The sequence below is a fragment of the Heterocephalus glaber genome, unplaced genomic scaffold, assembly GCF_053883595.1.
Source record: "Heterocephalus glaber isolate CG9 unplaced genomic scaffold, H.glaber_assembly_v1.0 deba00001550, whole genome shotgun sequence".
Taxonomy (NCBI): Eukaryota; Metazoa; Chordata; class Mammalia; order Rodentia; family Bathyergidae; genus Heterocephalus; species Heterocephalus glaber.
In genome coordinates this window covers 11,546,911-11,572,176 of record NW_028258343.1, presented here as the reverse complement: position 1 = coordinate 11,572,176, position 25,266 = coordinate 11,546,911, and the positions used below count along the sequence as shown (strand labels likewise).

The 25,266-nt window shown below is 37.2% G+C and overlaps 1 protein-coding gene and 1 pseudogene across 6 annotated transcripts in view; both read right to left on the bottom strand.

The window, feature by feature from the left end:
* Grm1 (glutamate metabotropic receptor 1) overlaps positions 1-25,266 on the bottom strand; it is a 445,703-nt gene that overhangs the window by 105,024 nt on the left and 315,413 nt on the right. The window lies entirely within an intron of this gene.
* On the bottom strand, positions 7,008-12,502 carry LOC101713273 (THO complex subunit 2 pseudogene; annotated as a pseudogene). The gene has a single exon (XR_015442511.1). The product of XR_015442511.1 is annotated as a THO complex subunit 2 pseudogene (transcript).

Genomic DNA, 25,266 nt, shown 5'->3' with positions numbered 1-25,266 from the left:
ATGGTTGCCACTTAATAATCTTTATGAGAAAATAGATTTATTGACATATTTTTACAGTTGTATTTATGAAATACTATATGATAGTTTGTTACATATGTACAATGTGTAATGGTCAAATCAAGGCAATTATCAGTTCCATCTCCTTAGGCCTGTCTGCCTCTCTTTCTTTCTCCCTTTCTTTTTCCTTTCCTTCTCCCTTTCTTTCCTTCACTTTCTTTTCTTTCTTTCTTTCTTTCTTTCTTTGTCTCTCTTTCTCTTTCTTTCTTTCTTTCTCTTTCCTTCCTTCCTTTCTCTCTCTCTTTCTTTCTTTCTTTCTTTCTTTCTTTCTTTCTTTCCCATTCAAAGTATATGACTCTTTAAATTTCCTGTTTTACAGGACATAGCAGATTACCTCAGAGGGATATAACAAAAATTAAATCTATCAATTTTATAACTTCATGTACTGTTGTGAATGTACTCTTAAATACTAAATGATCCTAATTCCCCTACAATATCTGAGCTAGTTATAGATTGAAATTGTATAAAATTGTAAGAGAAACTGAAGAGTTACAGAAATGGATAGGAATGAAAGCATAGGAATGAAAGAATTAAATTGATCAGAACAGACATAGTGTGCAGATACAGACATTTCTACTCTTACATTTCAGATATATTTGATGAGATCTCACCAGACTTGGGACAATGGTGGAGATCACTGAGAAATGCTGGTATTTCATCATTCATTTGGGGCAACTCTAATGTATTTTAAAGAAATCAAGGCATAGGTACTTATATTAAAATTTACTCTTTTGCAGGGACACTTGCTTAGATCTTGGTCCTGGATGATATCTGTTTTCCACCTGTTGGGAAAATTCAAGTTTTAGAGCAATTAGTGATGAATTGAGGAGCGGTGTATTTTTTTAAGGGAAATAATTTATATTTGCAACTTTTAACCTAATTTCCATATCCACATCATAATGAATAATAACCAAATTGAGGATATTAGGAATATACTACCATTTTGTAAAAAAAAAAGAAAAAAAAAGAAAAAGTGTTCAGGAAGTTTGAAGAAAAATTAAAAACAGAATTAATTCTTACAAAACAAAAGTTGCCTGTGTTCATCTTTAGCTCTTCCCTCTCATTCTAATTGCTGAACAGTTAGCAAGTTCTTTACATTTTAATTTGCAATATCTCTTCTGTCTATAAAAAATTGAATCATGATATTCTGTGATGACTCAGGGTTCTCCAGAAAAACAGTACCAGTAGCTTACATATCTATAGTGGTATGTACATAAATTTATATCTAAATAGAAATTGACTTTATGAAATTGACTCATGCAACCTTGCAGAATGGGAAGTTCAAAACTTATAGGGCAGACCAACACTCTTGAAATTTGGCCATGATTTCTATGTTGCAGTCTTGAGATAGAATTTATTCTCCACCAAGACTTAACTTTTGCTCTTAAGGCCTTTAACTGATTGGAGGGGGCTCACCTACATCCTTTACTTAAGGATAACTGAATGTGGATGTTAATCACATATACAAAATACCTTCACTGCAACACCTAAATTTGTCTTTGATTAAATACCCGAGTACTGGCAAAGAAGGTGAGCAGGTCCCAGCACCCGGAAGGAAGCTCCCCCGCCGCCATCCCAAGCTCCTAGGGAAGAGAAGCTGAGCTGCTCGGGCCCCAGAAGCAACCCCCCCCCAGCCCCGCACTCCTGGAAATGAGAAGACACATAAACAAGCCTCAAAAACAGACTTCTGAATCACCTACAACAACCTCAAAGGGAAACGAGATGGAACAATCTGATACTCAACCACCTGGACTCTCTGAACTGGCAACAAAAGAGGATCTGGGAAAAATGAAATCAGAAATAATTACTCAGATAACAGCAAAGATTATACTCATGGAGCAAGACATGATTAATAAATCTAGAGAGGACACAGATAAAAAAATAGAGGATCTGAGGAACATGATGGAATCCCAACATAGGAAACAAATGGAACCCATAAAACAGATGCAAACAGATTTCCAGGAGATTAAAAACTTCATCAAAAGTCTACATAGCAGAATGAACCAATGTGAGGATAGAATTTCAGATACAGAAGAAAAGTTTTCAATTAGTGAGCAGGAAAAGAAATATTGCTTTAAAATTGTAAGGGAACACGAGAAATCAATCCAGCAGCTGGTAGACGATGAAAAGAACAATAACATAAGACTGATTAGAGTCAAAGAAGAAAGAGGAGAGAGTGCAGACGACATAAAAAAAACTGTTCACAGAAGTGATGGCAGAAAACTTCCCAAGGAGGGGAAAAGAACTTGACATACAGATAAGTGAGGCATTTAGGACTCCAAATAGCCTTGATCAAAAGAAATCCACACATAGGCATATAATAGTTAGGATTCCAGAAATCCAACAGAAGAACAAAATTTTACAAGCAGTGAGAGAAAAGAAACAAATCACATACAAAGGAAAGCCCATCAGAATCACAGCAGACTTCTCAATGCAAATCCTCAAAGCAAGAAGAGCTTGGAGTGAGATATTTCAAGCCCTAAAGGAAAACAGCCTCCAAACCAGATTGATGTACCCTGCAAAACTATCTTTCAAAACTGATGGAGAAACAAGATACTTTCATGATAAAGAACACCTCAGGAACTTCATGAATATCAAACTGGCACTCCAAAACATTTTAGACAATACCCTAGGAAAAGACAATGAGGATCACAACCCCAGGAGGCCCAGCAGAATGAATCCATTGGGCGTGACAAATTAAACACAAAGGGGGAGAATCCAACAAAAAAAAGTCATGGCAAGGCTTTTAAAACTTTTAACTTCATCTCCCTAATGAGTGTATAATTCAATCATATTATTGTACTGATTAGTATTTTTCTGATTCTAGAGTTGCACATCTTTCCTTGTGCTATACTGGCTATTTATCATTTTCTTATGTCTACTTTTTGATTAGGTTGTCTATTAATGAGCTCTAAGAATTCTTTACATATTCTGGTCATAGGTTACATGCATTGTAAATATGGTCTGTTTAAGGATTACTTTCCGTTTTAATGATGTCATTTAAAGTTCTAAATTTGGATGGAATCTCATTTATCAATTTTTTTCTTTTATACATCATGTCTTTTGTATCCTAGGTAGTTCTTGCCTACCCTAAATTCATAAACATTTTCCCTTATAATTTCTTCTGAAAGTTTTATACTTTTAGGCTTTCTTATTTAGGTTCATAGATCCTTTCAAGTTATTTTCATGTATGGAAATAAAGGGTTGAGGTTAATTTTGTATATATGGATACCAGGTGTTCTAGTGCCATTGGCTGAAAACACTATCTTTTCCTTGGCTCTTGAATTGAGTTTATATCCTATAAAATGCTAATGTTAAATAATCTTTCAAATCTCAGTGGACCATATATGTGTGGTTCTATTTCTAGATTCTCTGTTTTATTCAAATGATCTATATGTCTTTCCTTACACCAACACTGCCTTGATTACTGTAGCTGTAGAAGAAGTCTTAAAATTAGGTACTAAACATCTTCCAACACTGTTTTTTTTTAAACTTTTCTAGGTCCTTTGTACTCCTAAATTTCAATATCCAATTCTTCATTTATAGCAAGTATACACAGACCTGAATTTTTATATATACCTTGTGTTTTCTAATCCTACTAAATTCAAATACAAGTTCTAGGGGCTCCTAAAGATTTCTTAGTATTTTCTCTGTAGATGATCATTTCATCTACAGATAAAGATTTTGCTTCTACCTTGACAATCCTATCCTAATTGTGTCATTTTATTGCCAGACTATTTTGGTTGGGCCTAGGTTTCAAAGTTTAATGGACAGCTGAAGAGTAAGCATATCTGCCCTTGTTCCCCACCTTAAGGAGAAAGCATTGTATCTTCTCCATTCATATAAGGCATTCTCACTGGAAGTATGGAGTACATGTCTTTAATCTGTTGAGAAGGTTCTGTTCTACTGTTAGTCTCCTGATAGCTTTTACCATGAACAGCTGTGGAATTTAGTCCAATACTTTTTCTCCAACTAGTGACAGGATCATATGGCTTTTTCCTTTCCTCTGTTAAAATGATGACTTTTGTGGGTGGATCTTCCAATGCTGAACCAACACTGCCATCCCTATAATAAAACCACTTTCTACATCCTGCCAGATCTGACTTCTAATAGTTTGTTTTGTGAAACAAATTTCTATCTATGTTCATACTTTTTTCTTCTATTATCTTTATCCAGTTTTAGGATTAACACAATGTTGAGTTCCTAAAATGAGGGGAGAAGTGTTCCTTCTTTTTCTGCTTTAATTGTTTTATATAATTGATCAGTTAAAATGTATATGAGCCTGCTGTTGTCATATAGGTAGGTTTTCAAGCTAGGAATATACTTTCTTTAATAGGTGCTATTCAAATTTTATATTTCCTCCAGAGTTAGTTTCATTAATTTGTCTTCCAAGGTACTTCTTAGAAGTTGTCAAATTTATTTCAAAAAAGATTTTTGTAATATGCTTTCTATATCCTTTTAAATTCTGTAAAATCTGTGGTAATGTCTCCTAGATCTTAATATTGTAATTTTAAAAATGTATAATTGATATTGTGTAACAGAAAGAAAAGGTCTAAAGGTGCAGGGGAAGTGGGAGGGGTAGGGGAAAGGAAGAAAGGGAAAAGAAAAAATATGAGAAAAGGAAAAAAATGGAAACAAAGTCTTCGCAAATAGGGAAGGGTGGAGGGGGTGAAGGGAGGGGACGGGAAGGGGAAAAGAAAAATAAGAACCAAGATGCTCATGTAATGGTACAAGATCCCAATGATGAATGTAACTGTATTTTATACCTAAAATGTACCAATAAACTTAATGGAAATAAAGAAAAATAACCGAGTACTGAGGGCCTAGGCCCCTGGCCCAGGCAGCCGGTGGGCTAGGCTGCGATGTTGCTGGGCTAGGGCGGGGCTCGTTTGCATCACTTGCAGCAGTGGCGGCATGCCCAGAGCCGGGTCCAGCATGGGGCTGCCCTCGAAGGGACTCCTGGATCCCTTCTACCCACACACCCAGGGGGCGCTTCTGAAATTGACACAGATGCGCTTCTGTGACTTCTACTGGCTGTGGACTGCATGAGAAGGATGCTAGGAAACCCTCAAGCCTCACAATGGAGGTAGTGGCTTTTAAAGATGTGGCTGTGAACTTCACTGTGGAGGAGTGGGCATTGCTGAGTCCATCCCAAAAGAAGTTCTACGGAGATGTGATGGGGAAACCTTTATGCTCGTGGCTGCTATAGGAAGAACATGGGATAACCAGCAAATTGAAGAAGAATACAAAAATAACAGGACAAATCTAAAAAATGAAGAGGTAGAGAAATGCTATCAGTATAATGCTTGGAAGCAACATGAAGAAATATTCCTTTGGACTGCAAATGCTAATGTGAACCTGAAACAAACTGGTTTAAACCACCTGAAAACCTAGCCTGTAGAAAATCCCTGATTGATCATTTATCACTAAATGGGCCTGTCACAGCTCACACCAGGCTGAAGCCATATGAGTATTTGGGATTTGAAGAGATGCTGCATAAATGTAATGAAGATGGAAGAACTTGTGGTGATTTCCAGTTCTTTCAGAATCATGCAAGGACTACTGCGGGAGAAAAACCCTATCAATATGAGCAGTGTGGGAAAACCCACTCTGATTTTAGTGAAAGAACTTACCCTGGAGAGAAGACCATTGTATGGAAGAAAAGTGTGAAAGCCTCCACCAAACCCAGTTATGTTCAAATCCATGAAAGAAATCACAGTGGGGGGAATAAATATGTATGTGAGCAATGTGGGAAAGCTTTTGGTACACACACTAGTTGTCAAGAACACGAAAGAACTCACACTGGGGAGAAACCCTGTATATGTAAATAACAAGGGAAAGGCTTCAGGAGACACAGTCATTGTCAAAGACATGAAAGAAATCACACTTGGGATAAACCTAATATATGTAAGGAATGTGGGAAAACCTTCACTACACACAGTTATTGTCAAATACATGAAAGAAATTCTGAAATTAGACAGTGGTAATGGCTGCTCAGCATAGTGAATTATACTAAAACCACTGAATTATACACTTTAAAAGTGAATTTATCTCAATTTTTTAAATTGAAAAAAAGTGATGTTTTAGCAGCACAGTTTGTAATAGCTAAAACTTGGAAACAGCCCAAATGCCCATCAACTGGAGACTGGATAAAGAAAATGTGGTTTTTTTATAAAATGGAGTACTACCCAGCCATAAAAAATGAGAAATTAGAGACATTTAGAGCTAAGTGGATGAACATTGAGGTGACACTCTTATGTGAAATAAATAGGACACACATGAATAAATTCTGAATAGTTTCTCTGGTGTGAGAAACTGAAAGTGTAAATAAGGACTAAATGTATAATAGGTCATGTGAAATAGGAAGAAAAGGGGCAAAGGGGAAGGAAGTGGGAGGGGTAGGGGAAAGGATAGAAGGGAATGGGATTAATATGAGAAAATGGAAAACTAGGAACAAAATCTTTGTAAATAGGGAGGAATGGAGGGGTTGAAGGGAGGGCTGGGCAAGGGTGAAAAATAAGAACCAAGAGAGACTATGTAAAGGTGCACATTTCCAATGATAAATGTCATTATATTGCATACCTAAAATGTACCAATGATTAGAATGAATAATCAATAATGCAAAATAGGAAGAAAAGGTCCAAAGGGGTAGGGGTAGTGGGAGGGGCAGGGGAAAGGAAAGAAGGGAAAGGAAAAATGATGAGAAATGGAAAAAATGGAAGTAGAGTCTTTGTAGATGGGGACGGGTAGAGGGCGTGAAGGGGGGGCTAAGAATGGGGAAAAAATAAGAACCAAGATGCATTATGTAAAGGTACAATTCCCAATGAGAAATGTAATTGTGTTGTATACCTACAATGTACCAATAAAAGAATTTAATTTAAAAAAAAGAAAAAAAGTGATGTTCTAAATAAAGAACATCACAATATCTGTTTGACCATAACTAGAATAAGAAATACATTCTCAATAATCAAGATGTCATATTAGGAGATTTATTGGGCAAGGTAAATTTTGATGACACAATTAAGGGGATATTAGGAATAAAACTATGTTGCTGTTAAAATAAGTAAAGATCTTTCCCCAGAACCGAAATCAAAATTTTTACAAGAAGCCAAAATCCTCAAGCAACATAATTATCCCAATGTTGTAAAACTCATAGTTTGCACACAAAGACAGCCGATCTACATCATCAAGGAACTGGTTCCAGGGGGCGATTTCCTCTCCTTCCTGAAAAAGAAGGATGCACTAAAACTCAGTTAGTGAAATTTTCATTAGATGCTGTTTCTGCATGGAGTATCTTGAGTAAAAATTGTATGCACAGGGACCTTGCTGCTAGAAACTGCCTGGAGGTGAAAATAATGTTCCGAAAATCAGTGACTTTGGAATGTCTTGTCAAGAGGATGGTGGTGTATATTCATCTTCTGACTTAAAGCAGATTCCCATTAAATGGACAGCACCAGACGCTCCTAATCATGGGAGATACCATTCTGAGAATGATGCAGGGAGCTTTGGCATCTTCCTCTGGGAGACCTTCAGCTTAGGGGTCTGTCCATACCCATATCTGTGTTTGTCTGAGGACTTATGATGTTTTTTCTCTTCCTTTCCTGAACAGTACCGTTTCTCTTTCTTTTCTATCTTTTCTTTATCATGCCTGGACTCCTTTTTACCACTGGAGGAGATTTTATCCATCTTCTCGGATTTAAATGAATCACTGCCTTTTTCTTTGCCTGAAGATTTTGACTTATTTTTTTCCTTGTCTTTCTCACTTGGATAAGGAGACTCACAAGGACTTTCACTTTTGTGTTTTGAAACCCCCATCGTTCCATTTTCCTCTTTCCTCCTCTTGGTTAAGTCCGGTGGCGCTTCGCGGTCTTGTTTGAATGATCCCTTTTCCGTTCTTTCCTGTCCTTTTCATCTTTTTTCTCTCTTTCTCGGGATCTTTCCCTTGACTTGTCCAAATCTTTCTTGTCCATTTCTCTCTCCTTACTCTTGGACAGTGGTGGAGGAGTATGATTAATGTAGAGCTTTGCTGAAGACTCCTTGAGTTCGATGAGACTGTCCTTTACTGTGGAGGAATGTGATGGAGAAGGGTGGGTATCAATTTTGCGACGTTTTTGTTCCCTTTCAGGTTCTGCAATATCTGATTGGGGAACAGGTGACTTCAAGGACCCAGAAACTGGTGTTTTTTCTCCTCCTTTAACATTTTCCTTTCTTTTCATTTCCTTTGGTATATCTCTTTCTCTCGACGGCTCTTTCTCTCTTTCCCTTTCTTGAGTCGATTTTGCTTCTACGATGGGGACAGCAGTCTTGAATTTCTCATCTTTAGCTTTTTCTTCTTTCTTGAATTTTTCTTTCTCTTTGTCAGACTTAGGTGTTCTTTCCTTGGTCTCTCTTGCTTTTTCATCTTTATTTGGCCGCTCTTTCTTTGGTTTTTCTTTACCATCTTTACCAATTACCCTGGCCTCTGGAGTAGTAGCTGGAGTCTTTTCTTTTTTCTCTTTTTCTTTCCCTTTCCCTTTTGCTTTGTCATTTTCTTTAACAGCTTTGCTACTGTTAGAGCCACTATTTCCATTATTTGAATTTCCTTTAGGTGTGGCACTAGATGCTTTATTAACAGCTTTCACACTACACTGAGCTCTCTCCCTTGATTTATCATTCTTCTCATTACTGCTCTCATACGACTTAGAGGAACTTCCTGTTGATGATGAAGAAGAAAACCCACGACCAGGCCCATTTTGTAAACTGGCAACAGCATTCTTTGGAGAAGGGTCTTTGTGATGAAACTCATTTTCTGGTATCATGTATGACTTTCTACTTTTCAACTGCCCAGAGTAGCCCATAGCCAATGCATATAGATCTGGCCTCTTCTCTTTTTCTTCTTGGCAGATTTTATGCACTCTTCTTTCCAAAGCCTGACCCAAACTCAAAACTTTTGGATACCAAGGAAGTATTTTTGTTGGCACAATCAAGATATTCCGGATGTGAGTATATTCGCCTGCTTCAAGGCAATGAACTGATGCCTTGGTTAGCTTGTAATGCCATTTAAGTACAACATGTCAAAAATTTTCATAATCTAATTGATCAGCTTTATTTCCACCATCAAATCCAGTTGCCTGCAATATAGTAAGGAATCCTGGATGGTTTCCACATTCCTTTTCATATGTGGCTCTATCACTATGCCACCTGGTTACAGTCTCTAACATACAGCAAAGAAATCTCCCATATCGGCTAGCTTCATTTTCAGTACAGCTTGCAACTGTGTAAATTATATCAGAGAAAACTTGATCATAGCAAAGAACTGTGGAAAACTTTGGAGTTTTTTGTTGATGTACCAACTCAACAAAACGAGCACAGTAAACAGCATCAATTGCTGAAAAAATACATCGAGGAAATATACACAGCTGTAGAAATTTTGTGATGGTCTCATTTTTGGTAGATTTTGCTAAAAGCCAGTTGTTCTTTTCTAATTTCAGTCTTTGTAGAACTCTCTGTACGTGTTCCATCTGTTTCTTTTCTTCTTTAAGAAGCTTGTCCTGAAGGGCAGTATAACGTTCCTTCTCTTTTTTCTTTTTATTAGGAGGCATTTCCTGATTGTCATCAATTGCTTTCATCTGGACTTTAAGTTTATTGACTACTCGTTCATAGCTGGTATGTGGAATTGCAAGGTCATACACTGTCAGTGACCAGAATGTGGCATAGAATTGAGGGCTGATGTCATCCCAGACTTTGGAAACATGTAAGGAGACCACTGCTTCATGGACTGGAGCCATCACCATCTCACATGATGTAATGTATTTATGAACTTTATGTTGCTGTTTACTTCCCTTTTCTGATTTTTTAAGTTCATCATACTTTGATGAAATGTGGTGTGCATACACTGGCCGAGATACAAAAAATGCTGCATCATGGGGTGTATGAAATTCATTACAGAGCACATGAATGGAAGGCACTAGCTTTATATAATCTTCTGTGCTTAGATTTGATGCTAAAAACCCACCAAACTGTACCAGGGTATCATGACACTGGTCATAGAGCTTTCCCACAAGTTTCAAATGTTTCTCTCCACCTTCCTGAAAGATTATCCCATTCCTCTGCTGAGCCATAAGTAAGCAGAGAGGAAGAGCAAGATCATGGTCCAACACTGCATCCTTTAATCTCTGAGAGGATTTTTTAGTGTTTCTGATCTGGCCAAAATAACCACCCTCAGCTTTCAACTGCTCACCACCTGTCATAGCCTCTAGTTGTTCCATTGTCATCTCCTCTGTAATTTCTATTCCTGCCATTTTTTGCACCACTTCTTTCAATATAAGCAGGTCAAAACTTTTGCCTGCCTTTAATTGATTGGCCACATACTGCAGAAGACCCTCAAGATCAATTGGATATTTATGAAAAACTGCACCACAGAAACTAGCCAAACTCTGAAGCCAGCTGGAGATAGTTGTGTCATCATGTTTCATTCTCTCCTTTTCTGGATTAGCTAAAGCTTCAATGATACAATAGGCCAAGACATCATAATTCAATGAAGTGAGGTATTTCAATGAATCTACTACAGGTGTTATTAAGTTATCATACTTCTGTATTTGTGACAGGATATAATCAAACAAAATGGTTGGATTGCTGTGGCTCAACTTCCCAATTTGTCTTCCTGAAGGTTTCACATTTTCCTTGGTTAGCCTCTTCATGATATATTTGGCTCTGTCTATTGTTTGAGCTTTAACTTTTACTAAAAGTGGGTGACTCTTATAAGTTTCATTCTTCCACTGGCCATACAGACGGTATCTATGCTGGTAAGGAAATGTTTTAAACATTTCCCATAGTTCCTCAGACATACAAGCATTGCAGTCCATCAAAGAAAGAGATGGAAGTAGTACCTGGTCAGTAATGCTTAGCAAACAGCTAAGGATAACTTCTGTTTTCTCTTTATCTTGTTTTCTTCCATCAGACTCCTTCATAAATGACCTGCCTATGTGCACCACTTTTGCAAATAAAATAGGATCATGAGAAAGGTGAGGACCAAGGTAACAGAACATACTGAATGTATCTCTTCTCAAATCTTCAAAGCTCTCTGCTTGCTTTGGTGCTCTCTTGTTTTGCAAAGCATTAACAGGTGAGCCTTTAGCACCTTTAGGAATGCCAACTCTTTGGTAGAGAGGCTCAATAGTTATGTGAATGAGATTGCAAATAGCAAGGGCTATTAGCTTATGTGAAGCTGCATAGTATGGAGGCATCTGATCCATAATGTTTTGTGCATGCTGCCAATCACCGATCTTTAACAAAGCTTCCAACAAACCAAGTTTTTGGTTGTCAGGTGGCTTCTTTACTTTCTCCTCTTCTTTTTCCTTTTTCTTTTCTCGCTCATCAAGTTTTGTGGAAGACAGTACAACCATTGTAAGTTTTCTAACAATTTTCTTAGCTTCCACAATTTCTCGTTTGTGTTCATCCATAATGCAATTATCAGCTGGAAGAAGATGTATGTAAAGATCATCTAAATCAATAAGATTACATTGCAGAAGTACTGCTGCAACTCTGTATAAAGATGATGGAGTCTCGCCATTTGGTTCCTGGTAAAACTTGAATTTGAACCCAAGAATATGACACAGTGTTTGCGGTTCACACATACTCATGCAAGATTCTAATAAAGATATAAAGAAGTCATCGTGTTCTGGCCTGCATTCAAACACTTCTAAAATGACATCCAAAACTCTATTGGGATCCAGATTAAAGCATCCTATTAAAGATTTTATATTTTCTAAGATTAAATCACTAGTAATATTTCCAGATAAATCTTGCCCCAATTCAGCAATCAGATTGACATATCCTTCATTCTCTTCTCCTAACAAATTGAATTTGTGCTGCTTATAGAAGAGTTTTGTTTTGATTTTAACTGACTTTTGATTGAATTGCTGTGACTGTTTAATGAGTCCAAATGATTCCAATGTTTCTGGATCTAGGCGTTCCTTTAGAACTGTGTCTGAAACAAAATACAAACATGCTAATACCAACTGTGTAAAATAGTCTCTCTTGCTTTTGTCTTCTAAACAATTTGTCTCAATATCTAATATAGAGAAAACATCAGCAAGAATGGAGGGCATATCCTCACGAAATTCACTAATGTCCTTAAGAACATTTGATGCCTGTTCGTGCTTTAAATTTCCGCTAATGGGCTTTTGGGTCACTATCCCTACCATGGCTCCCAGCCCCTGTCCCACCTCACCCAGCTCAGAGGAGGTAATCTGTGCAGGCGCTAACAGCCCTCCACCCCAGTCGAAATGAGAAAACACCTAAATAAGTCTCAAAACCAGACTTCCAGATCACCTACAGCAACCCCAAAGGGAAATGAGATGGAACACTCTGATACTCAACCACCTGAACCCACTGAACTGGCAACAAAAAGGGATCTGGAAAAAAGGAAATCAGAAATAATTTCTCAAATAACAGGAGAAATTGTGCCCCTAGTGCAAGACATGATTAATAAATCTAGAGAGGAGCTCAGGAACATGATGGAATCCCAACATAAGAAACAAATGGAATCCATAAAACAGATGCAAATAGATTTCCAGGACATGAAAAACTCCATTAAAAGTCTACACAGCAGAATGAGTCAATGTGAGGACAGAATTTCAGATATAGAAGATAAGATTGCAATTAGTGACCAGGAAAAGAAAAATTGCTTCAAAATTATAAGGGAACATGAGAAATCAATCCAGCAGCTGCTAGATGATGCAAAGAAGAATGACATAAGACTGATTGGGCTCAATGAAGAAACAGGAGAGAGTGGAGATGACATAAAAAATCTCTTCACAGAAACAATGGCAGAAAACTTCCCAAGCAGGGAAAAGAGCTTGACATACAGATAAGTGAGGCATATAGGACTCCAAATAGTCTTCATTAAAAAAATCTACACATAGGCATATAATTGTTAAGATTCCAGAAACACAAGAGAAGAACAAAGTTCTCCAAGCACTCAGAGAAAAGAAACAAATCACATACAAAGGAAAGCCTATCAGAATCACAGCAGACTTCTCAACACAAACCATCAAGGCAAGAAGAGCTTGGAGTGACATATTCCAAGCCCTAAAAGAAAACAGCCTCCAATCCAGATTGATGTACCCTGCAAAACTATCTTTCAAAATTGATGGAGAAATAAGACATTTCATGACAAAGAGCACCTTAGGAACTTCGTGAATACCAAACCAGCACTCCAAAGAATTTTACACAATATGCTAGGAACAGACAAGGAGGATCACAAACCCAGGAAGCAAAGCAGAATGAACCAACCTGGCATGACAAGAAATTAAATGGAAAGGGGGAGAACCCAGCAAAAAGAAAAAGTCATGGCAATGACAAGTCAATAACGTTTCAGTTACAACCATCAACGTTAATGGTATCAATTCACCAATTAAAAGAAATAGACTAGCAGAATGGGTCAAGAAGCAAAATCCAACAATATGCTGCATACAAGAAACACACTTAATTCAAAAGGAAACTCATAGACTGAAAGTTCAAGGGTGGAAAATAATACTCCATGTGATGAGAACCCGAAAAAAAGCAGGAGTAGCTATCCTCTTGGCAGATCAAGTAGATTTCAAACCAACACTGATTAAGAGAGATGAACAAAGACACTACATCCTTGTAAAGGGAAGAATCCAAGAGGAAGAGATGACAATCATTAATATCTATGCACCAAACACTAGTGCACCCAACTCTATAAAACAAATACTAACAGACATGAAAAGTCATATATGCACTAATACAAGTGTAGTGGGGGACCTCAACACCTCACTGTCAAAAATAGATAGATCAACTAGACTAAAAATAAGTAATGAAATACTAGAACTCAATCGAACTCTTGAACAAATGAACTTAACAGATGTTTACAGAGTCTTCCACCACACAAAATCAGAATACACATTCTTCTCAGCTGCACATGGGTCATTCTCCAAAATAGACCACATACTCACACCTAGAACATGTTTAAGTAAGTGCAAAGGAATTGAAGTTATCCCCTGTATATTATCAAACCATAGTGTGATGAAATTGGAGATCCATAGCAGAAGAAACTCAAAAAATGTCATAAACACATGGAAATTGAACAACACACTTCTGAATAACCAATGAGTCACAGAGGAAATTAAAGAAGAAATCAGACAGTTCCTTCAATTAAATGACAATGACAATACAACATATCAGAATCTATGGGACACAATGAAAGCAGTCTTATGAGGGAAATTCATAGCAGTGAATACTCATATTAGGAAAACAGAGCAAGCCCAATTAAACAACCTGATGCTGAACCTCAAGGTTTTTCTTGAAAAAGAAGAGCAGAACAAACCCAAAGCTCATACAAGGGAGGAAATTATAAAGATCAAAGGAGAAATCAATGCAATGGAGACTAAGAGAACGATACAAAAAAATCAATGAAGCCAAGAGCGGATTCTTCAAAAGAATTAACAAAATTGACAAACCCTTAGCCAACCTTGTCAGAAAAAGGAAAGAAAAGGCCCAAATCCATACAATTAGGAATGAAAAGGTTGAAATGACAACAGACCCAGCAGAAATCCAGATGATCATCAATACCTACTTCCAGAACCTATATGCCAATAAGATGGACAACACAGAAGAAATGGACAGATTCCTAGATACATATGAATTACCAAATTTGAACGAAGAAGACATAAAAATTCTGAACAACTCAATATCAACCAATGAAATTGAAAATGTAATTAAAAACTTATCAACTAAGAAAAGCCCGGGCCTTGATGGCTTCACTGCTGAATTCTACAAGACATTTAGAGAGGAACTGCTGCCACTGCTGTTTAAACTCTTCAATGAAATTGAAAGGGAAGCAATACTCCCAAATTCATTCCTGGAAGCAAGCATCACCTTGATCCCCAAAGCAGAGAAAGACCCAACTGAAAAAGAAAACTATAGGCCAATCTCACTAATGAACAAAGATGCAAAAATCTTTAATAAGATACTGGCAAACAGAATGCAGAAGATCATCAAGAAGATCATACACCCTGATCAAGTGGAATTTTTCCCAGGGATGCAGGGATGGTTCAATATACGAAAATCAATCAATGTAATACATTATATCAATAGAGCCAAGGACAAAAACCATATGATTCTCTCCATAGATGCAGAAAAAGCATTTGACAAAATCCAACATGCATTTATGATAAAAACCCTCCAAAAAATTGGAATAGATGGTCTCTACCTCAAACTGACAGAAGCCATCTATGAAAAACCAACAGCCAATATCATACTAAAGGGTCAAAAACTGAAATCCTTCACACTAAAATCAGGAACAAGACAAGGATATCCACTATCACCACTCTTGCTCAATATAGTACTGGAAACATTAGCCATGGCAATTAGACAAGAGAAAGAAATAAAAGGAATAAAGATAGGTAATGAAGAAATCAAATTGTCATTATTTGCAGATGACATCATACTCTATATAGAAGACCCCAAGAACTCCACCAAAAGTCTTCTAGACTTAATAACCAAATTCAGTCAAGTAGCTGGTTACAAGGTCAGCACACAAAAGTCAAAAGCTTTTCTCTACACCAATGACAGACTAACTGAGAGAGAAATAGGGCAAATAATTCCTTTCATAATAGCATCCAAAACACTGAAATACCTAGGAATCAACCTAACGAAAGAAATTAAAGATCTCTTCTCTGAAAACTATGGCACTCTGAAAAGAGAGATTAAAGATGATATCAGAAAATGTTCAGACAACCCCTGCTCCTGGGTAGGAAGGATTAATATAGTGAAAATGGCCATAATTCCAAAACTGCTATATAGATTTAATGCAATTCCGATTGAGATCCCAGCAGCATACTTCATAGACCTTGAGAAAACAATCCAAAAATTCATTTGGAACAAGAAGAGACCCAGAATAGCATAAGCAATTCTAGGCAACAGAGACATGGCAGGGGATATCACAATCCCCAACCTGCAACTCTATTACACATCTACTGTGATAAAAACAGCATGGTACTGTCAAAGAAACAGACTTGAGGACCAGTGGAACACATTAGAAGATGCAGAAACAACGCCAGACACACCCAGCCATCTCATCTTTGACAAAGGAGCCAAACATTCTCACTGGAGGAAGGATAGCCTCTTTAATAAATGGTGCTGGAAAAATTGGGCTTCAACTTGCCAAAGATTAAAACTAGACCTGTATCTCTCACCATGCACTAAACTAAAATCAAAATGGATTAAAGATCTAAATATTAAAATAGAAACTCTGAACCAGTTGGAACAGAGGTTAGGTAGAACCCTTGAAGACATTGGTGTAGGAAAAGATTTTATGAATAAAACCTCAGTTGCCTGTGAACTAGCACAAACAATCAACAAATGGGACCTCTTCTTATTAAAAGGCTTCTGCACAGCAAGAGAAACCACCAGCAGTGGGAAGAGACAACCCACAATATGGGGAAAAATCTTCACCTGCTCTTCCTCAGACAAAGGTCTACTATCTCCAATCTATAAAGAACTTAAAAAGATCAGACCTCCCAAATTTAAAGACCCAATCCAAAAATGGGCATCTGAAATGAACAGACATTTCTCAGATAAAGAAGTAGAAATAGCAAATAAATACATGAAAAAATGTTCAACATCACTGGTCATTCAAGAGATGCAAATGAAAACAATGCTGAGATTCCACTTCACTCCAGAAAGAATGGCTGCTATCATGAAATCAACCAATAACAAATGCTGGCAGGGCTGTGGGGAAAGAGGAACCCTGATCCACTGCTGGTGGGAGTGTAGACTGGTGCAAGCACTGTGGAAATCAGTATGGATATACCTCAAAGTACTAGGACTGGAAGTCCCATTTGACCCTGCTATTCCACTGCTGGGGATCTTCCCCAAAGAATTAAAAGAATCATACCACAGTGATATATGTGTACCCATGTTCATAGCAGCACAGTTTGTAATAGCTAAAACTTGGAAACAGCCCAAATGTCCATCAACTGGAGACTGGATAAAGAAAATGTAGTTTGTTTATAAAATGGAGCACTACTCAGCCATAAAAAATGAGAAATTAGAGACATTTAGAGCTAAGTGGATGCACATTGAGGCGATACTCTTAAGTGAAATAAATAGGACACACATGTGTAAATACCCAATAGTTTCTCTGGTGTGAGAAACTGGAAGTGTAAATAAGGACTAAATGTATCATAGATAATGTGAAATAGGAAGAAAAGGGGCAAAGGGGAAGGAAGTGGGAGGGCTAGGGGAAAGGACAGAAGGGAATGGGATTAATAGGAGAAAATGGAAAAATAGGAACAAAATCTTTGTACATAGGGAGGACTGCAGGGGTTGAAGGGAGGGCTGGGCAAGGGTGAAAAATAAGAACCAAGGGAGACTATGTAAAGGTGCAAATTTCCACTGATGAATGTCATTATATTGTATACCTAATATGTACCAATGATTAGAATGAATAATCGATAATGTAAAATAGGAAGAAAAGGTCCAAAGGGGTAGGGGTAGTGGGAGGGGCAGGGGAAAGGAAAATGATGAGAAATGGAAAAAATAGAAATAAATTCTTTGTAAATAGGGCAGGGTAGAGGGCGTGAAGGGAGGGCTAGGAATGGGGAAAAAATAAGAACCAAGATGCATTATGTAAAGGTACAATTCCCAATGAGAAATGTAATTGTGTTGTATACCTACAATGTACCAATAAAAGAATTTAATACAAAAAAAAAGAGAACATTTGATGCTTGTTCGTGCTTTAAATTTCCGTTAATGACATGATAGGACAATTCATAGAGAGCTTGTTGTAAATCTCTGTAAGTTTAACTATTATGGCTTTTATTTTTACTGAGAAGCCGGCATAAATGCCAAAATTTATCTCTCTCTGATTTCTCCTTGTTCTTTATCCACTCAGCGGGGACGGCCGCAGTCGCTGCCTCCATCTTCCCCTCCATAGTAACAGAGGTCCGAATGTGTACAGCGCGAGCACCGCCCACGCGGAATGTCGCGAGCTGCGACTTCGGTTTTTCATTTCCCTCCCCACTTTCTCCCCCAGCCTGCGGAAGCCCAAGGCCCGGCCACTAAGGAGGTGACTGAGACCCGTGAGCCCCTTCACGAAGTGAGTGAACACTGGCCGCCTGTAGTGTTCACTTTAAAAATATTAATTTGGCATGTTTCTTTAAAAAAAATTTTTTTAAAAATCTGCCTCAGTCACAAAGATTTGTTCTAATGTTTTCTTGTAGAAATTTTAGAATTTTATAAAGGTTAGTGATCTATTTGAGTTAATTTTTTATTAGGAGTAAAGAATTGCTCAAAATGTATTGTTTTGTCTGAATATACAGTTCTAGCATTGTTTGTTGACAAAGGATATCCTTTCTGTATTTTACATTTTTGTAAAAAAAAAAAATCAGTTATAGACAATGTTCCCATGGCTCTGTTTCTGTACTCTGTTCTATTCCATTGATCTTTGTGGCTATGCTGAAATTCAAGATTGTGTTGAGCTGTTTGTCAATTAGATTTGTCTCAACAACATTATATCTTTCTGTTTATTTGGGTCTTCTTTGATTTCTTAAACCAAAGTTTTCTAGTTTTTGGTATACTGCAAACTTAGATTTATACATAATAAATTCTTCTCTTTTGCTGCTATTATAAATAGTCCTGTTTGGTTTTAATTTTTAATCCCTGTTGTTTATTGCTAATACTATAGAAATATTTTTAATTGAGCTTCAGCTCATGGCTTACTAAACTCCTTTATTAGTTCTAGAAGATTTTTGTTTTGTAATTTGTTAGGATTTTCTACTTAGATGATCATGTTGTCTACAAATAAAGTTTTGTTTATTCCTTTTCAAAAAAAAATAATCGAATACTACAGCCTATCCAATTTGACATATAAAGCCATGTTCTATAAAATGTTTATGTTAAATAACCTTTCAAAAATCAGTGAACCGTATATGTGTGGTTCTATTTCTAGATTCTCTGTTTTAGTCCAATGATCTATATGTCTTTCCTTACACCAACACTGCCTTGATTACTATAGCTTTAGAGGAAGTCTTAAAATTATGTAATAAATGTCTTCCAACACTGCTTTTTTTTCCTTTTCTTTTTACTTTTCTAGGTCCTTTGTACTCCTACATAACTTTTAAATTTCAATATACAATTCTTCATTTATAGTAAGTATACATAGACCTGAATTTTTATATATACCTTGTGTTTTCTAATCCTGCTACATTCAAATACAAGCTCCAGAGACTCCTAGAGATTTCTTAGTATTTTCTCTGTAGGTGATCATTTCCTCTACATATAAAAATTTTGCTTCTACTTTGCCAATCCTATCCTAATTGTGTCATTTTATTGCCAGACTATTTTGGTTGGGCCTAGGTTTCAAAGTTTAATGGACAGATAAAGAGTAAGCATATCTGCCCTTGTTCCCCACCTTAAGGAGAAAGCATTGTATCTTCTCCGTTCATATAAGGTGTTCTCACTGAAAGTATGGAGTACATGTCTTTAATCTGTTGAGAAGGTTCTGTTCTACTGCTAGTCTCCTGATAGCTTTTACCATGAACAGCTGTGGAATTTAGTCCAATACTTTTTCTCCAACTAGTGACAGGATCATATGGCTTTTTCCTTTCCTCTGTTAAAATGATGACTTTTGGGGGTGGATCTTCCAATGCTGAACAAACACTGCCATCCCTATAACAAAACCACTTTCTACATCCGGCCAGATCTGACTTCTAATAGTTTGTTTTGTGAAACAAATTTCTATCTATGTTCATACTTTTTTCTTCTATTATCTTTATCCAGTTTTAGGATTAGCACAATGTTGAGTTCCTAAAATGAGGGGAGAAGTGTTCCTTCTTTTTTCTTCTTTTGATATAATTTATCAGTTGAAATGTATATGAGCCTGCTGTTGTCATATAGGTAGTTTTTCAAGTTAGGAATATACCTTCTTTAATAGGTGCTATTCAAATTTTATATTTTCTGTAGAGTTAGTTTCATTAATTTGTCTCCCAAGGTGCTTCTTAGAAGTTGTCATATTTATTCCAAAAAAGATTTTTGTAATATGCTTTCTATATCCTTTTAAATTCTGTAAAATCTGTGGTAATGTCTCCTAGATCTTAATACAATAATTTTAAAAATGTATAATTGATATTGTGTAATAGGAAGAAAGATCTAAAGGAGCAGGGGAAGTGGGAGGGGTGGGGAAAGGAAAAAAGGGAAAAGAAAAAAATATGAGAAAAGGAAAAAAATGGAAACAAAGTCCTTGCAAATAGGGAAGGGTGGAGGGGGTGAAGGGAGGGCAGGGGAAGGGGAAAAAAAATAAGAACCAAGATACTCATGTAATGATACAAGATCCCAATGATGAATGTAACTGTATTTTATACCTAAAATGTACCAATAAACTTAATGGGAAAAAAATGTTTAAATAAAGGCACCTTGCATGAATGGAAAAAGGTATTTCTAGGAGCCACAAGATTGTTGAGTGAAACTCCCAATGCCAATGTAAGGTACTTCCCTATGAGTCGTTGGCCAGGGAGGTTCCCAAGGTACCCCATACCATACAGGGTATTGCCACTGCAGTTGGTTGCAGGCTAGACCTGGATAGTAAGTCCCTATGGCTGAAGACACCACATGCTTTGTCTGTGGGACATGGAGAAATCAAGCTGGGACTGAACTGGAAGCTTCCTCCCTACTGGCTAACGTTCATAGTGCCAGAGGGTGATATGCAGGCTGCCGGGGTAGAATTCATCAATGGTTCTGCTTGCCAATGGGCTCCTGTATCAGTGTTTACTAGAAAAACAGATGTAATACAAGATATGCAAATACATAAGGATTTACAGATTGGTTTAAAATGGCCACCCACAGAGTCAGCTGTGGAAGAGTGCAAAAGGGCCCTTTGAGCACTGGGGATCTGAAGGATCCAGTTGAAAGCCTGGAGCTCTGTGTAGAGTCCTGTGAGAATCCCTATCAGGAAGCCAAAGGGTCTGCAGTGGAAGGCTAAGGATCTGTGCTGGAAGCCAGGAGAAGACGTCCAAGATGAAAGTGAAGACTGGGGCTCCTTCAAAGGAGACAGAAGCAATCCTTCCTTCTTTTCCCTTTTATGGCATTCCTGCAATAATCCTTCCTAGGGTGTGTTTTCCACACCCAGAACTATGCTGAGCCAATTTTTTTGGGTGTTTCTTACTGAAGTTGACACAATCAACTATCACAACCCTGAATGTTATATTACCAGTATGGCAGACAGGATGTGGCTAATGGTATAGTAGTGGTACTTATGCTGATTGAACCTTATGCTCACTTCAAGGGAGAGGTCCCACAACTGGTACTGTAATCCAGGACAAAAGCCTATGGCTGGGGAAGTCATAGGCCCCAGGGGCAAAGCCTCTGCTGCTGTTTTGTTAAATGGGTATGATGTGTCAATGAAACTGCCACCTAAACATTTGTGTCTGCACCCACATTACTGTCATTGCTGGTCACAGCTGAGGGGGACCTCTTTTTGCAGTGGCCAGTGACCATAGTGGCAACCCACAATAAGTTCAGCTTTTGGGTATATAGTGAACTTCTCCTCTCCAGTCAAGCAGTCATGCTCTGGAATGTGCTGCCCTTTGCCCTTCAAACTAGAATAACTTTTTGGGGACCCCAGAACCAAGAGGGGGGTCTTATGTGTTTTACATATTTTTGGCCTTAAGTCTAGCTGTTAATCTGTATGTATAATAATTTACTTTATAAGGGCTTATAAAATAAATAAATGAATGTCCCGTGTGAGAAAGAAATCCTGTTATTTTACATCAGTGTCAATCATTGAGGATAAGCCTGGAAAGTGGGCCACTTCCATAGAGAGATGGTCACTATGTCAGACCATCCATGGACCCTTTTCATTGTTTCCCTTTTCAGAGAGGAACAAGCTCCAGTTCTGCTCAAAGCCATTAAACAACATGGAAGACTTCACCAATGGAAATGTGAAAGCTTGGTACAGTAATACATGATGTTTCCTTAGTCTTATAAAAAGACTGATTATAAAAAATGCACTTTTTATTGATTATAAAAATACACTTTATTAATGTGCCCTTCTGACTTGGAACTCTGAATCTTTTACTTAATACCTCAAACAATTAATTTAATGGAGCTCAGCTGAAGAAGAAGAAACTGTCTCTTCATCTTTGGAAAAAAACTTCCAAGGCATTTTGATTCAGCTGTTCTGCAACTTAAAATTCAAGTTAAATCAAAGATTCTGACCATATACTGTAGACACAGAGTTGCTCACTTAAAATGAGGGCAGAAGTGTTCCTTCTTTTTTCTGCTTTAATTGTTTGATATAATTTATCAGTTAAAATGTTTATGAGCCTGCTGTTGTCATGTAGGTAGGTTTTCAAGCTAGGAATATACTTTCTTTAATAGGTGCTATTCAAATTTTATATTTCCTCCAGAGTTAGTTTCATTAATTTGTCTTCTAAGTTACTTCTTAGAAGTTGTCAAATTTATTTCAAAAAAGATTTTTGTAATATGCTTTCTATATCCTTTTAAATTCTGTAAAATCTGTGGTAATGTCTCCTAGATCTTAATATTGTAATTTTAAAAATGTATAACTGATATTGTGTAACAGGAAGGAAACGTCTAAAAGAGCAGGGGAATTGGGAGGGGTAGGGGAAGGGAAAAAAGGGAAAGGAAAGAATATGAGAAGAGGAAAAAAATGGAAACAAAGTCTTTGCAAATAGGGAAGGGTGGAGTGGGTGAAGGGAGGGCAAGGGAAGGGGAAAAAAAATAAGAACCAAGAGATTCATGTAATGGTACAAGATCCCAATGATGAATGTAGTGTATTGTATACCTAAAATGTACCAATAAAGTTAATGGGGAAAAAAAAGGCTACAGTACCAATTGTGGTTTAATAGTTTGAAAAACAGAATTATTGCCCCCAAATATTAGGTTTCCCTCCCCCATGGTAGATATTTTCTCTCTCCGTTGACATCTGACTTGTCCATGGGACTTGCACTGATGAGTGAAACTTAAATAGAAGCAACACATATAATTTTTAGCTGAATCTTTAAACTCAGCACAATGGTTGACTCCAAGAACAGAGAGGACACAGAGAAGATTTTTAACTAATATTAATGGGCATGTAGCATAAGTAATAAATGATTGTTTACTGTAGTGAGAGATTAAATTAAGGATAATTTGTTACAGCAGTGTACTAGTATACTGTCAGTATATATTACCCTATATATTAATACAGTATAGAGTCTATGACTAATACAGTAGTTGGTACCTAAAAAAGTAGAGAGGATGCTGTAATAACTACACAACTATCAATGAAATTTAAAATATGAGGCATACAGAAAAAAAGGCAGTACGTTGCAGAGAAACGTCAACTAGTTTTAAATGACACAAATGCATTATTTTGTAGTGACAAACTTCTCAGTAACATTGTTACCTGCCATAATTGGGAAGGAGGGCATTTCATCAAGTGAACTTGCATGTTTAAGCAAGGAGTCAGGAAAATTAAATGTGCAGAGATGAAAATGAAACTTACTTTCATTTCCAGCTGTTAATGATCAAACTAAGAAGATTTTCACACTACGAAAGACCAATAAAAATTCAGATTGATGACAAGGACCAAGAAATATTCATTATTTTGTTAAAAGCTTGGAAAGAATTAATTTGGCACCCAGGAATCTTTCAGACAAAGAGAATGGCTAACAAAGAGGAGAGTAAGGTGGTAGTTTTCCACTGGAGGTCTGTTAGGGTCACTGTTCCTAATGTCAAGTCTACTAGGACAGACTCATCTCAAAAGGGCTATGGGCATAATAGCTACAGGTACATGTTGTGACTGGTGGTTGGAAACTATTTACAAAAAGAAACATTATTAAAAAGTTTTACTAAGAAAATGTAAACTCTAGCAGCCTAGACAAAAAGTAATGGTGCTCCCTGGAGATTTAAAAAGATCATTGGGTCGCCAACACTTTAAGGCCGGGAAACAGAGAAAGAGACCCAGTCATGCCTCAGAGTCTCCGGCGACCCATCAAAAGAGGCTGAGGAGAAGGATGAGAAAGAAGGAACCTTCCAGAGACTGAAGGTAAAGACACTCATGTCCTCAACTGCTTAGGTGTTTTGCCTTTCACAGAAGCACAATGGAAATGACTTTTAAAATCTTTTTCCAAAGACTATGCCCTGTGCTCAACACAGTTGTCGACAGAGGCAGGTCTGCAGCTGGACAGAAAGCTAAAGAAATAGCTGATAGAAAGGACTTAGAAAAGCTAATCCCTTGCCCTGTGTAGATATTTAGTGTGGTAGAAAATAAAATAATGATTCCACAAAGATAACTACATACTAATCCCTCAACCCATGGATACATTAGTTTACATGGTAACAGAAAGTTTGAAATGTGATTAATCTTCCCTTGAGAGGAAGGCACTCTCCCGAGTTATCTGGGTGGACTCAATTCCATGAATCCTTCAATGTGGAGAACCTTTTATAGGCACAATTAGAGAAATGGATGGCTGAGGAAGAAGGTCAAGCAGATGCAGTGTTTCTTGCTGTGAATATGTGTCATGCTGACAAGATTGCGTGGTGCCCTCTAGAAGTTAAAAAGTCAAGAAAAAAGATAAGTCTCCTAGGTCCTTTACTAAGAAATATAATCCTAATGACAATTCTACATTGTAGACCCCTGCGAGTCTTGTTACACTTCTAGCATACAGAACTGTAACATAAATCTGTGTTAAGTCACCAAATTTATAGTAATTTCTTACAGCAGTAACAGAAAATTAATACAACTAGTAACTACCCAATCTGCACATAAAAACATGGTGTCTGGCCATGACTCACTGGTTTCAGAATGCCAATACCTCAATACAAAACAAGCCTACCAAGAAATAAGAAGAGATTGATTCAGCGTCAGGAATTGCTAAGGTCTCATTAACTGCCTCAGATCCACAGTCTGAGCCAAAACATTACCAAGCTCTCAAATTGGACAAGGTTAGATTCTTCCAAATTCTGAATTTTTTGAAGTGTTAAATGGCTCAAACATTCTAAGTTTGAAATTCTTCCTGTCCTTAAAATAAACATTTGGATCTGCTTCAGAGCTTCTGATTCAATTGGTATGGAGTGGGTTTCAGATTGGTACAGGGAAGTACTTTTTGAAAAGCTTTCTTGATGATTTGAATAAACCAGGTTTGAAAACTGTGGTCCAAAGGACAGGATTCTTATTTACAGCACATCAGGACTTGGGTTATT